Here is an 8,414-nt window from a genome sequence, read left to right on the forward strand (position 1 = left end):
CCCTAAAATATACAGAATTTTAATTTGTAGATAGTTTATATTTAGCTAATGCTTATCAAGGGCTTGCTATGTATCAGGTATTATTTCAAGTGCATTACATGGAGTACGTATTCACAAATCTGTGACGTAGGTTCTAATATCACTGAAACACAGAGAAGGTAGTCAGTTATCCAATGTTACTATGCTAAAGAGAGGCAGAGTCAACATTCCAAAGCAGGCAGTCTGGCATTAGAGAGCAGTTTTAACCACACTATTCCACATTGTTTCTCTAAAATGTATGAAATACACCATTTAGTTGTGGTTATGTCTGTATCAAAAAACTTGTTGCAATTTTCTGCTGAGAATTCAGGGCAAATGGAAAAAGTTTTCACAATCTTCCTTATCCTACTAACATAGGTGGAAATAATTGATTTGTTAAAATATAGACACTGATTTTATTTTTGCATTCATCTTAACCTACCTTGAATATTTAGAAGAGGTAGGGAACATTTAATCTTCCGTCAGTATATAATTTTCTATTCTTAAAAAGATGGTAATTTTTAGTGAAGGATCCTTTGAATTGTGATCTCATTGTTTCAGAAGAGAAGGAATTTGAGTTCTTTTCATTTCTAGGTTTATGAACAACAGTGCCCATTTGAACAGTTGGGATCAGGGTGAATATTTTAGCCCTACTTATATTAATATTTTAGTCCAATTAGATGATGGCAAAATTTATTGACCCATGTGTTACCTGGGGCATAACATAACAGATAGACACTTTATCAAAAATGGACTTAAAACAGTATATACTAACATGTATTTCTACAAATAACTTTCATTATAAAAGAGAAGAGAGACACCTTAAAATAAATATCTGTGCTATTTTTTTGTGGCTTATTGACTCTAACAACTTGAGAATCTTTTGAGATTTCCTAATTGAGATTAGAGGTTATGAATAATTTATTACCCAAAGGCCAAAAGGATGCAATGGATTTTGTACTGACAGATATAATAGAGATTTCTAGATGGTAAGATCACTAGGCAGTTCACTTTAGCCACTTGAGCCATTATTTTTTAATGTTTCTTTTTTATTGAGGTATAATTGACATATAACATTGTATAGTTTAAGGTATATGGCATGTTGATATGATACATCTATATATTACAATATGATTACCACTGTAACACTGTAATCATTAGCTAACACCTCTATCATATCACACAATTGTAATTTCTTTTTTTGTGATGAGAACATTTAAGATTTAGTCTCAGCAACTTTGAAGTATAGAGTATTGTTCACCATAATTATGATGCTGTGCATTAGATCTCCAGAACTTATTTACCTTCTAGTTGCAAAGTTTGTACCCTTTAACAAAGGCTCCCCAATTCCCCTGCCTCCCAAGCCTTGGTAACCACCATTCTACTATGAGTTTGGCTTTTTTTTTTTAGAGTCCACATATAACTTATAATCATATAATATTTATTTTTCACTGTCTGGATTATTTCAGTTAGCATAATTCCCTTGAGGCCCATCCATGTTGCTGCAAATGGCAGGATTTCCTTCTTTCTCATGGCTGAATAATATTCCATTGTGTATATATACCATATCTTCTTTATCCATTCATCTGTTATGCACATGTATATTGTTTCCATATCTTGGCTATTGGGAATAATGCTGCAATAAACTTGGGCATTCAGATAGCTTTTTGATACCTTGTTTTCATTTACTGTGTATATCATATATACCCAGAAGTGAGATTGCTAGGTTGTATAGCAGTTCTATTTTTGATTTTTTGAGGAACCTCCACAGTTTTTCATGGTGGTTGCACAAGAGTTCCTTTTTCTCCACATCCTCACTGACACTTGTTATCTCTTGTCTTCTTGATGATAACCTTTCTAGCAGGTATGGGGTGATATCTCACTGTGGCTTTGATTTGCATTTTTCTGATGACTAGTGATGTTGAGTGCATCCTTCTACAGCTCAGCTGGGTGAGTGGAGGACTATAGACTGGACATGTGAGGCATTTGTTTCAATCAGGTGTAATGCTTTAGAGTATAACAGGGAAATCCCAGTTCAGAATGCCTTACTTCTTATGGAACTTATAGATTGAGAGAGTAGTGTCACTTTGAATAAATAGATTGATATAACAAATACTAACTAGTTATCTTCTTATGGTTAAATAACTTAATGAGGGATATGTGACAGTAAAACTTCTGCTCTTATAAACCATAATGGAAGGAGCAGGGATTGTGGTTATTTCTATTTTGTAGGTTCACAGAATATATCATTCTCATTCATTCTCCCTGTTTTTAGAGTAGATAATCTTGGGTAAGGAGTATAGCTCCTTATAAAATTTTTAGTCTACTTGGGGAAACAAGTCATAACTCTATGTATCTATATATTTATGAGAGTATAATTAATTATCTGAGGGAAAAGAAGATACAGTTAGATTAATTATATTGACAGTCAGATTTTTATGCATTCATGGGTGAGGGAGAGCTTGCTGTAAACCAAGAAAATCAGGGAAGACTTCATGGGTGATATGAAGCTTGAGCTGGGCTTTGCAAAATTGGTAAGGAAAGGTGTCTTCCGGACAGATGCAGGTGAAGAGAGACAGCGCTGAGTAAGGAAGGTATTAGATGAATCTGGTGAAGTTAGAAGTTTCTGGGAGATAACTTTTGGTTGACTTAATGCAAACCAATTTCTACTGGTAGAAATTCTCCTTTGAGTACAGGTCATGCTGGTAATAAAGTCTAGGATTGCCTTGGGTTAAAGAATTTCATATTAATTCCAATTCAGTACTACTGTTAGGAAAAAATTCTCTTTTTATTTCATTTTCCCATAGGAGAAGAATATATATTTCCTATCAATTAAATCACTCTGGTAATTGAATTTTATATGGGGACTCAATAATATATAACTCCAATGTTTCCAACATTTGTGATAAAATTTGCTCTGAAGTAGAATCCGCTGGAACCATCACGGCTCAGAAATTGATAAGGCTAATGCTCTTTCCTCTGTATCAAGGATACTGTTTGAACAGTGTCTTTTTGGAACTGGAAGAGAAATGAGAGTACAAAGTTGGAAGACATTTATGGAGTTTTACTGAAAAATAGGATTCTAGTAATCTAATACCCACTCTTACATACTATAATGGCAAAATAACATTCTCTGAAGGAGGGAGCATTCTTGATATAAAAGCAGAGTTAATCTAAGAAGTAGAAAACCACTTTTCAACTCTAACTTGAGTTATAGGAATTCCTGTCATAGGGAACAGTTTCAATTTTATTTCATAGTTCCATAATTAGAAATATGTATGGTGGAAATAATTTTGATACATGACAACATAGTGCTTGTTACAGTTCAGTTGTACATACTAAATATTAACTGACTTTTGAGAGCAGCTGATAAATTGAAATAATTTTAAAGTAGGTGATTGTACATAATAAATTTTTTGTCAGTTGCAAGACTTGAAAAGAGATCTTTTTTGATGGAGTAAAAAAAAAATCATCTGGATCTCAAAAGCAGACTTTAATAAACCATTTTTCTCTGAAAGTACTCAAAAATTTTATTTATTTGTGTGTTTTGATGAGGGCTGGAATGAAGGTTACACAAAATACCATATTTTGAGAAATTGGATATATTATCCCAATTTAAGTATGATTATAAGCAAGTGTGATTTTAAATTTAAAAAAATTATTTATTTTGAGAGAGAGAGAGCACGGACGTGGGTGAGCACAGGAGTAGGATAGGGGCAGAGAGAGAATCCCAATCAGGCTCCACACTCAGTGCTCAGCACAGAGGCCATCACAGGGCACGAACCATCAGATCATGATCTGAGCCAAAATCAAGAGTGGGATGCTTAACTGACTGAGCCACCCAGGCATCACCAACCGAGTGTGATTTTAAGCATATTTTTCTTAGCTAAATATTGGTAGAAATTTAAATTTTCAGAAAATTTTATCAGTATTCAGTCTGGAAGTTATTTTTTTTTTAATTTTTTTTAATGTTTATTTATTTTTGAGACAGAGGGAGACAGAACATAAGTTGGGGAGGGGCATAGAGAGAGGGAGACACAGAATCTGAAACAGGCTCTGGGCTCTGAGCTGTCAGCACAGAGCCCGATGCGGGGCTCGAACCCACAAACCGTGAGATCATGACCCGAGCTGAAGTCGGACGCTTAACCGACTGAGCCACCCAGGTGCCCCAGGAAGTTATTCTTAAAATCATACTTATTTTTAAGGTAGTTGCTGTGATAAATCACAGAACCAATTCTGTTAAATTATACTCCACTTAGGGAGTGGGCATTTTGATGGCCATTAAACATTAGCGACTATGGCACTTAAAGAAAGAATCTTTTGCTATTTCAGGGATTGTTACAGTTCTTGATGCTCAACAGTCACAGGAACAGAGACTTTGTAGGACCAGATAGAAATCAGCTCACCATTTGCTCTCACTCTGTTGGAGAACTATAAAAAGAGTTATTAGGAATCTTGTCTATTGTGATAGTATTACAGGTTTAAGCACATCCTCTGTGAACACCGTAGCTATTCCTCCCAAGTGTAGCTTATTCAGTAAAGGACTGAAATCTCTATAAATTTTATGCCTGGTCAAATATTCTTTATTTTCTAAATTTTTTTATTAGACCCTACTGACTCTCTTTTTCATCATGTTCAGATGGTTTGGATATATGGCCTGTGGTTTCTATCTGTTGTCCTATTTAATTATTTTCCTTAGTCACATGGACATTTGTTTTCCTATATCCATAGTATATATGAGTTTCAATGAAAGTTATTGAATTTACTTTCTGTGGATTGCTCCTTGGGAGAATAAAAACGTATACACAAGCATGTAAACATTTCCTTCCCTTATGAAATGGTTTACCAAGTTTTGACTAAAATTAAAAAAATAAAACCACTTTCATTTTAGTAGAAGTTGGTATTTCCTAGAGATTTCCCCAGTATTCAAGTAAGAATTATGAGGCACACATCTCTGTTAGATGAAAACCTCCAGGTCCTGGCCTTTTGTTTCATGGAGTGTAAAATGTCCAGTTTCTTTCTCGACATTTCATTCACTCCTCTGAGAGAGTAAAACCCAATGCAGTGAGTTTGGGAGAAGAAACTGAGTGACTTTATTCTCTTTCTTGCTCTATTTCTTGTGTTCTTCCATCTGACCACTGAAGAGTCCTTGAATTTGGGTCTCCTTCTGCCTGCCTTTGGCAGAAACCCGGAACAATCCTACACTGCCTTTGCCTGAAGACTCATCTGTCTTACCAGGGTAAACTATCAAAATGCCTGGAAAAACTGTGGGTCTAAAACCATATTCTCCAATCTATTTCATTAGAGGTAGAGGTGATATTTGGCCTGAAACTTGAGTCTGTCTCCCAACTGTTTTCAAACTTAGTACGGGAACAAGCAAATATTATTTGTTTGACCACTTAAACCCCCAACTGTCATAATATGCCCCCCTTTTGTGGTTTTATTTCGCATAATAAACACTCAAGCTCTTACTTTCACCTCACTGGGAGAAATGTTTTGCTCTCTCAGCACTTTTTTCCCTGGTCCTAAATAATAAATTCAACTTAGTAGAAATGAAGTACTATTACTTCAGAAAATGAAGCAATTCCAAAAGGATCACATGTGAGGTTTGCTCATTACCAAGTGAGCAAAGAATGATTTTTTAAAAGTGATTTAATTTTTTTAGGATTTCATTAATACTTTATATCTTATATTAGTTCAACTTACAAATTGTAGCAAAAGATTGCGCATGTACTTTTACAAGAAGTTTTCGGCCCTGAGACAAATTGGAAAGGGACTGGGATGAATGAAAACATTTTCCATGCTTTTGTAACTACTTTGCATTTTTCTGCTGAATTTCTGTTTCTATGTGTTGTATGGATAGAGATGTGAGGAATCTCCTTGTGCTTAACAGACACAGGAGAGAGCTGGAGTGGCTGCCATATACTTCAGCTTGCTGGGTGTAGTCCTATTCTATGCTTCTTGTCTCAAGGTAAGTGTTAGTAACAGTTCTCTTCACTCTGAAAATACTGCCGTTAGGATGATGAATCATGGTCAGCCCAAGAACAAGATACTGGTAAGAACAAGTAACTGGTAATTTGTGTGTGGAATCATACTTTTAGATGCTTTAATGTTATTTGCTTCATTAATTTATCTTTAGAATTTATCTCCAGAAAAATTTCTGTTAACTTAAACTGAAATTCGTTGCTGATTTTCAGTTTAGTTTTAATACTAATTTTTAAATTTGTTTTTATTATGAGTTTATGCTTTATTAATCCATATTTAAGTGAAGATGGTAGTAATATTCGCTGCCTAGGATTGGTAGGAGCAATTAGCACAGCTGTCTGTGTATCCTCTGGTACAATTTCATGTTTTAAGTTTTTTCTATACAAATTTTTATTTAAATTCTAGTTGGTTAACAAGCACTGTAAATTTCTGGTTTCTGGCATGGGATTTAGAGATTCATCACTTACATACAGCACCCAGTGCTCAACACAAGTGCCCTCCTTTTTTTTTTTTTTTTTTTTGTATAGTTTATTGATTTATTTTGAGAGAGAGACCAAGTGGAACAGGGGCAGAGAGAGAGAGGAAAAGAGAGAATCCCACACAGGCTCCGCACTGTCAGTGCAGAGCCATATGCAGGGCTAGATCTCACAAACTGTGAAATCATGACCTGAGCCAAAATCAAGAGTTGGATGCCCAAATGACTGAGCTACCCAGGTGCCCCCAAGTGCCCTCCTTAATATCCATCACCCATTTAGGCCAACCCTTACCTATCTCCCTCCATCAACGCTCAGTTTATTCTCCATAGTTAAGAGTCTGTTTCTTGGTTTGCCTCTCCTTCCCCCACCCATGTTCATTTGTTTTGTTCTTCAATTCCACATATGAGTGAAATCATATGGAATCTGTTTTACTCTGACTTATTTAGCTTAGCATAATGCACTCTAGCTCCATCCACATTGTTACAAATGGCAGGATTTCATCCTTTTTAATGGCTGGGTAATAGTTCATTGTATATACCACATCTTTATCCATTCATCAGTCAGTGGACGTTTGGGCTCTTTCCATAATTTGCCTATTGTTGATGCTGCTGGTATAAACATCGGGGTGCATGTATCTCTTTGAATCAGTATTTTTGCTCCTATAGGTAAATACCTAGTAGTGCAATTGGACGATTGTAGGGTAGTTTTATTTTATTTTATTTTTTTGCATGTCATTCTTGTGCAGGGGTCATGCTAATCTTCATTGTGTCATTCCAATTTTAGTATATGTGCTGTCAAAGTAAGCTCTAGGTTTATTATTTTTTCAAAGAGTACACAGGATCTCCCTGTATTTTTTTATCTTTTTTATTTTAGAAAGGAAGAGACAGCACGAGCAGGGAAAAGGGGCAGAGAGAGAGAAGTTGGGGGAGGGAGGGAGGGAGAGAGGGAGAGAGAGAGAGAGAGAGAGAGAGAGAAAGAGAGAGAGAGAGAGAGAGAGAGAGAGAGAGAGAGAGAGAATCTCAAGCAGGATCCATGCTCAGCATGGAGCCCAAAGTGTGGCTTGATCCCATGGCCCTGGGATTGTGACCTGAGCCAAAATTAAGAGGCAGATGCTCAAATGAGTGAGTCATGCAGATCCTCCTCTTATATTAATTTTAGCCATTCTGACTGGTGTAAGGTGATACCTCATTGTAGTTTTGATTTGTATTTCCCTGTCGATTAGTGATGTTGAACAATTTTTCGTGTGTTTGTTGGCTATCTGTATGTTTTCTTTGGAAAAATGTCTGTTCATGTCTTCTTCCCAGTTTTTAAAACTGGATTATTTGGTTTTTTTGGGTGTTGAGTTTTTAGAGTTCCTTATATATTTTGGATACTAACTCTTTATTAGATAGGTCATTTGCAAATATCTTTTTCCATGCTGTAGGTTGACTTTTAGATTTGTTGATTATTTCCTTCACTGTGCAAAAGCTTTACATTTTGATGTAGTCCCAATAGTTTAGTTTTGCTTTTTGTTTCCCTTGCTTCAGGAGTTATATCTAGTAAGAAGTTGCCACCGCCAATGTTAAAGATGTTACTGCCTTTGTTTTCCTCTAGGATTTTGATTTTTTCCTGTCTTTCATTTAGGTCTTTAATCCATTTTGAATTTATTTTTGTGTGTCATGTAAGAAAGTGGTCCAGTTTAATTATTTTGCATGTTGTACTCTAGCACAATTTTAAAATTGTTTATGACAATCAAACTTTCTAATAAATACAGATTCTTCATTATGTGGACTTCATCTGCAAGTGAGACCTGCCATGCAATTTTAGTGCCTAATTTTTGCCTATGTTCAAAATTGCATTATATCAAGTGAGATCTAAAGTCATTTGACTTTCAGAGTGTTAGGAAAAATGTCTGACTTAAAAAAAAAATTTTTTTTTTTAGAGAGAGTGCAAGTG

General features: G+C 35.4%; 1 non-coding gene across 1 annotated transcript; it reads right to left on the reverse strand.

Annotated features, from left to right (window-relative positions):
- Positions 1 to 7,179: 7,179 nt before the first annotated feature.
- Positions 7,180 to 7,286, reverse strand: LOC132674008 (U6 spliceosomal RNA). Its single transcript, XR_009608336.1, has one exon. It is a non-coding gene; the product is annotated as a U6 spliceosomal RNA (small nuclear RNA).
- Positions 7,287 to 8,414: the final 1,128 nt, after the last annotated feature.

This window comes from Panthera onca, chromosome C1 (genome assembly GCF_046562875.1).
Source record: "Panthera onca isolate mPanOnc1 chromosome C1, mPanOnc1 haplotype 2, whole genome shotgun sequence".
Classification (NCBI taxonomy): Eukaryota; Metazoa; Chordata; class Mammalia; order Carnivora; family Felidae; genus Panthera; species Panthera onca.